Raw genomic sequence first — 5,139 nt, forward strand, 5'->3', positions numbered from 1 at the left:
GCGCCTGTAGCTCCAGCCCCGGAGTCGGTGCCTGTACAAGGAGCCGCATATTAACTTCTGAAGCCGCATGTGGCTCCGGAGCCACAGGTTGGTCACCCCTGACCTAGATCAAATGTATGCTCATAAAGGAGCCATTCCAATTCCTTTTTGGTACCCAGTCTCCCAGGCAGTCCTGGAAGGTGACTGTGGACCGCGGTACAGAAGCATCGCAGACAAACCCACCCGTCAGTTATTTATGTATATATAGCTGCAGAATGGTCTCTCCCACCCCTGAAGTGCAACTTGTGCCTCTAGGTTCTGTTTCCTCAGATTACTCCCAGGGTCCAACGGTGGCTGCTGCTGCCGGCACAGTCTGTGTCCTCTTGGTCGTTTTACTCCTTGTCTTCACTTACTTCTTTGTGAGAAAGAAGAGAGGTGAGTGCCGTGGTTCAACCAGCCTGTTCCATTTACTCCAGGGATATTTGCTGCTCCTAGCACGACTGACTGACCCTGTTGTTTCTTTCCTCTGCCCATCTAGGTAGGAGCCCCGGCACAGCCAGGTGTGTATAAAATTGGTGTTACTCCAACAACTCTGTTAGTCAAGCTAACTCAGTCTCACCCGTTCTCTCTCTGTCTGACCCAACAGCCTCCTGGCTTAATCCCCTCACCGCATTTTGTTCTGTAAAAGATCCTTTATCCATAACACAGAGCTGTGCCCTGTTATTGTGACTTGAATTCTACCTGAAGCCAGACCCCGGTAGTTTGTCTCTATGCTGGGACATCTCTCTGTGCCTAGGCGTTTCTCAGGCACCTGTTACCTTGGTATTTAAGAGTCCAGCAAAGCAATATAACAAGCAAGCGCACAGAATGTCCTCCTCCAAAATCACCCCCGAATACAAAGCCGATTCCAGGTTTGGTCAAGAACCCTGGCCAACCTTTCAGGGCCAGATTCTGTCTCTGGGATGGGCTCAGCTGCTTTGCGTCTACACAGTTTAGTTCTTGGGGGGGAAAATCCTCTTCTCTGTGTCTCATTAGGATTCTCTTTCCCACAGGTCTCAGACTCCCTTTCCCGAGAACACGAGGACTCAGAGCCAGGTATGGCATGATGCTGATACAAAGGGAGAGTTCACAGCTCAAGCTAGGGGTGCGGTAGGACGTGTGACCTGCACTGGCTCGGATCACGCTTGGGTGCTAACACCAGAGTGTAGCTGCAGCAGCGGGAGAACGGGAGAGGCTAGCCGGGCCCCCTGGGTACACACGCGTCTGAGACCATAGGCATGTTCGGCCCCTTACGCCACTCGCACCGCCGTGGCTTCACTCTTGCGTGAGTGTGTCTCCTCGACCTGGGAATCGCACCCCCAGCTTTAAGTGGAGACGTACGCAGGGGTGAAAGTAACTTAAAGGACTTACTGGTACGCCGGAGTCCTGAGCAGGGGGGCGGGACCTCAACCAGAAGGGGCGTGGCCTCAACCAGAAGGGGCAGGACTTTTAAATCCCCGGGCCTTTAAATCACTGGCCTGGGAAGCCAGTCCAGGATGCCGTGACGTATTGGCTTACTTTCACCTCTGGACATACCCCCAACTGCACTGGGGCTCCTCACTGCTTCCTAGGACCAGGCCCGCAGGGTTTTGGCCTGACGCATAGGGGCCGCGGGCATTTGGTCCCGTTCCCAGGATGTCTGAGGCTGCACAAAACCCAGCGCAGCAGCCCCAGCTGGGGCGCAGGGGAGCTCCCCGGCTGCTCCCCTTCTGGCCTCCCAAATGGGTTCACTGAGTGGCCCAAGAGGCCATCTGGGCTGTCACTTTCCAGCCTGCGCCACCTCCCAGCGGCGCGCAGAGGCACTGGCTGGGTTCTTCTCTCACTGGTGTAAGGCGGGAGTAATTCCACTGAGGCCAACGCAGCGACACCAGTGTAACCGGGGGAGAATCAGGCTCATCGCCCCGTCGTCGCTGTTAAAACACCGGGGTCACAGAGTTCTGTGCTGGGCCTCTCACAACTGGGGGGAGGGGGCTGGTCTGCACCCTGTCACACCTCCCCCTCCACCCCTGGGCTGCCCCAAAAGTGGGGGCTGTGAGGGGAGACAGCATAGGGCCACATTACGGCAGCCTTATACGCTATTCCTAGGTGGGGGACATTCCCACCAGGGGCCTCTCTGGCCCTGTCTACACTGCAGTCAGGAGGTGTCACTGCAGCACATGTAGACAAACCCGAGCTAGCTTGCTAACGATAGCAGTGCGGCCACGGTGGCAAGGACGGCAGCATGCCGCCCTGGGTACGAGCCCGCTGGGGACCCGGGGACCTGCTCAGGTGGCAAGCCCAGTCCACCTCCACTACACTGCAATCTTGACAAGCTGTTTAGATGAAAGCTAGCTCAGGACTCCTACATGTGCTGCAATCACACCTCCAACTGCAGTGTAGACGTACCCAAGGACAGCCCGGCTATTCCCGGACGTTACCAGGAAAGGGGCTGCAGCGGGAAGCAGTACTTGGCCCAGGAAGGGGTCACCTTGATTTTCCTGGCTTGCATTGGTAGCAGAGTTGAACCCCTTCCAGCCCCTGCTGTCGCTCAGGCACAGGGAGATTTTCCAGCCTGTGGCTACTTCCCCCGTGGCGCACTGCAGCTTGGGTGGCGTTTCAGCCGCAAGGCTCAGGTTCCTGTTGGGGTTTCTCTAGAGCCTTCGCATTCTTTTTTTAAACCTAGCGTCTGTGTGTGATTCACTGGCAGCCCAGCTGGCATTAACCCCTTCGGTGCCAGGCATGGACTGTACCCAGAGAAGTCGGGACTTTGCACGCCGCGTGGGGATGTTTTATTGAACGGTACAGCATCCAGCGCAAACCAGGGCATGCACGTACCGCTCTGATGGCCCTAGGTGCTGAGAGCAGAGAGGGGATGAAGAAATAAACTGCTTGGAGAGCAGGGGGAGGAAACTGGCTGGTTCGGGCTGACCGTAACTTTGCAATCTCTCCTCTTTTCCTCCTCCCTGCTCGCTGGGTTCAAAGCTACACCACAGTGGGCCAGGGAGTAATTCAGAGGGATAAGCCGAGGGCAGTTTGTTCTTCTAAACACAGGGATACCATACCGTGCCTGTGCTCGTGCATAACTCAGCGCGTACACAGCTCGCTACTGCACCCAGGAACCAATGCATGAACCCTTTCATTTTAGCCCGGTGATAGCAAAGACCCAGACGTGCTCTACGCTGACCTGCAGCACACGGCCGGGCTCCAGCCGCCCAAGAAGAGCGCCCCAGAAGAACATTCTGAATATGCTGCTGTTAAGGTAACCCAGGCCATCGCCAGGTAGAGGGAGAAGGCAGCGAGGCTCTGGACACCCTCGGAGAAAGACTGTCGGAGGAGGAAGCAGCAGCTTTCTGCAGAACACAGCGCACAGTCATCCAGGTCACACGAGGTCTGCCCCATGGGGGGCCCAGAACTAACACACAGTCTCTTGTTCCCTGGCACCTTATTGCGCTATCGCTGGCGTTTGCCAGCGCGGGTGTGACTCAGAACCGGGGGAACTCATGACCTGGAAAGTCAGCAGCCGCCTGGCATGTTCCTGTTTTCAGAAACAATTAAAGATTTCAATTATATTCTCTCTAAGCAGAGCCAACGACTATTTGCCTGTGAAATCTGAGCCGCGGCCTTTGAACGGATGGTATCAGAGGCCAGCACATGAACGGCCTCTGTGATTTCTGAGGTTGTTCTTAGGATAAAGTCTTCTAACGGTGGGACACACACATAGGGCTGACTTTTCCTTTTCCCCGGGGGTGCTCTGCCCCCAAGGCCCCGCCCCCACTCCGCCCCTTCCCGCCGAACGACTGTGGGGCCTCCTGGCTGCAGTCCAAAATGACAAACCAAACAATCCTGCAGCCCACAAAACAGCCCGGGCTCGCCCCGCGCAAGGCAAATCGCCCTCAGGAAGGGAGGCTGGGTTTCTAACCCCCCTGGGCCTCGGGGGGCCCAGACTCAGCACCCTGGGCTCTAGGGGAAGCAAAGCAAACTACAGATGGCCCCTCTACCTCTGCAGAGGATCTTCGGCAGCTTTCCTGATCCACAGCTCCTTCTTGGAGGGGCTTGGGAGCTCCAACCCTGCTTCCCTCCGAGTGCCAGCCTGCACCGGGCTTGGATCCCCCCTTTCGAGGGGCTGCCCCTCTCCAGGTTTGACAAGCCGCACCGATGGCTGGTTTGGGGCGGACTGTGCCCAGAGGAGCTCTTTAACTTCATCCTGACCGGGGGAGGGGGCCGGGGGAACCCATCCTACCACAGGGCAACTTGGTCACCATCTGTACATACCTACAAGGGGAACTCATGGGGCCAGATTCTGAGCTGGTATAAATCAGGGTAGCTCCATTGGCTGCAGTGACGCTACCCCAATTTACACCAGCTCAGGATCTGGCCCAGAGTAGTGTGCAGACACTCAGGGGCTGCATCCCGGCTGCCTTCTTTGCAGGGGGCAGCGAAGTCCCGCATGCCCGGACGGCTCCGTTGGTTCATGCACAGATGGGGCAGAGTCCTGGCATTGTCTGCAGCCAGGGAGCAGGGCGGGAGTAACCCCTGCACACTCCAGGTGCCAGGGCTGTAATTCCGCCTACACTTACATAAGCCAGGGAAAGGGGTGGGGGATAAGGGTCCTTCCGCCGCCCACCCCCTCCACGCCCCCATCTAAGGGCTAGGCACCATCTGGCCCTGCATGATTCATTGTCATAGCGAACAGCAGATTTGGATGAAGGATACGACTTGAAACCAACACGGGTTCATTAGGCCTGATGCTCCTCTCACGAACCCCAGTGAAACCCTCACCCCCTCGGCTTCAGCGGAGTCGCTGAGTCACCCCTGAGTAACTGACATGAGCAGCAGGCCCTGTGAGCTAGGGCTGCGGGGGGTGCTCGATTGTATTCTCATCACACACGGGATTGGACATGACTCCAGTGTACCCCCGAGCGGCCGGCTGCGCTCATTAGCGTCAGGAGGAAGAATGTCCTGAGAGTTTCTCTGCATGCAAATGAGGGGCCGTTTACATGCCCAGCGTCTGAACGGGTATCCAAAGAGGATCACCCGGCCCCAAACAAGCAGAGAGTTTTCTGTAGCACAGAGATTAGACTAGTAAGAAATGCGGATCAGAACCCTGCAGCACCTCTGCACAAGACGGATCCGAGCTCCTCT

At 56.9% G+C, this 5,139-nt stretch overlaps 1 long non-coding RNA gene across 1 annotated transcript; it reads left to right on the forward strand.

Moving 5' to 3' along the window:
• The first annotated feature begins 299 nt into the window (after window positions 1–299).
• LOC115271221 lies at window positions 300–3,527 on the forward strand. Its single transcript, XR_003899827.1, has 4 exons — window positions 300–414; window positions 518–539; window positions 1,032–1,074; window positions 3,143–3,527. It is a non-coding gene; the product is annotated as an uncharacterized LOC115271221 (long non-coding RNA).
• The last annotated feature ends 1,612 nt before the right edge of the window (window positions 3,528–5,139 follow it).

Source organism: Terrapene carolina, unplaced genomic scaffold (assembly GCF_002925995.2).
Source record: "Terrapene carolina triunguis isolate 2854851 unplaced genomic scaffold, T_m_triunguis-2.0 Scaffold130, whole genome shotgun sequence".
In the NCBI taxonomy this organism is placed as follows: domain Eukaryota; kingdom Metazoa; phylum Chordata; order Testudines; family Emydidae; genus Terrapene; species Terrapene triunguis.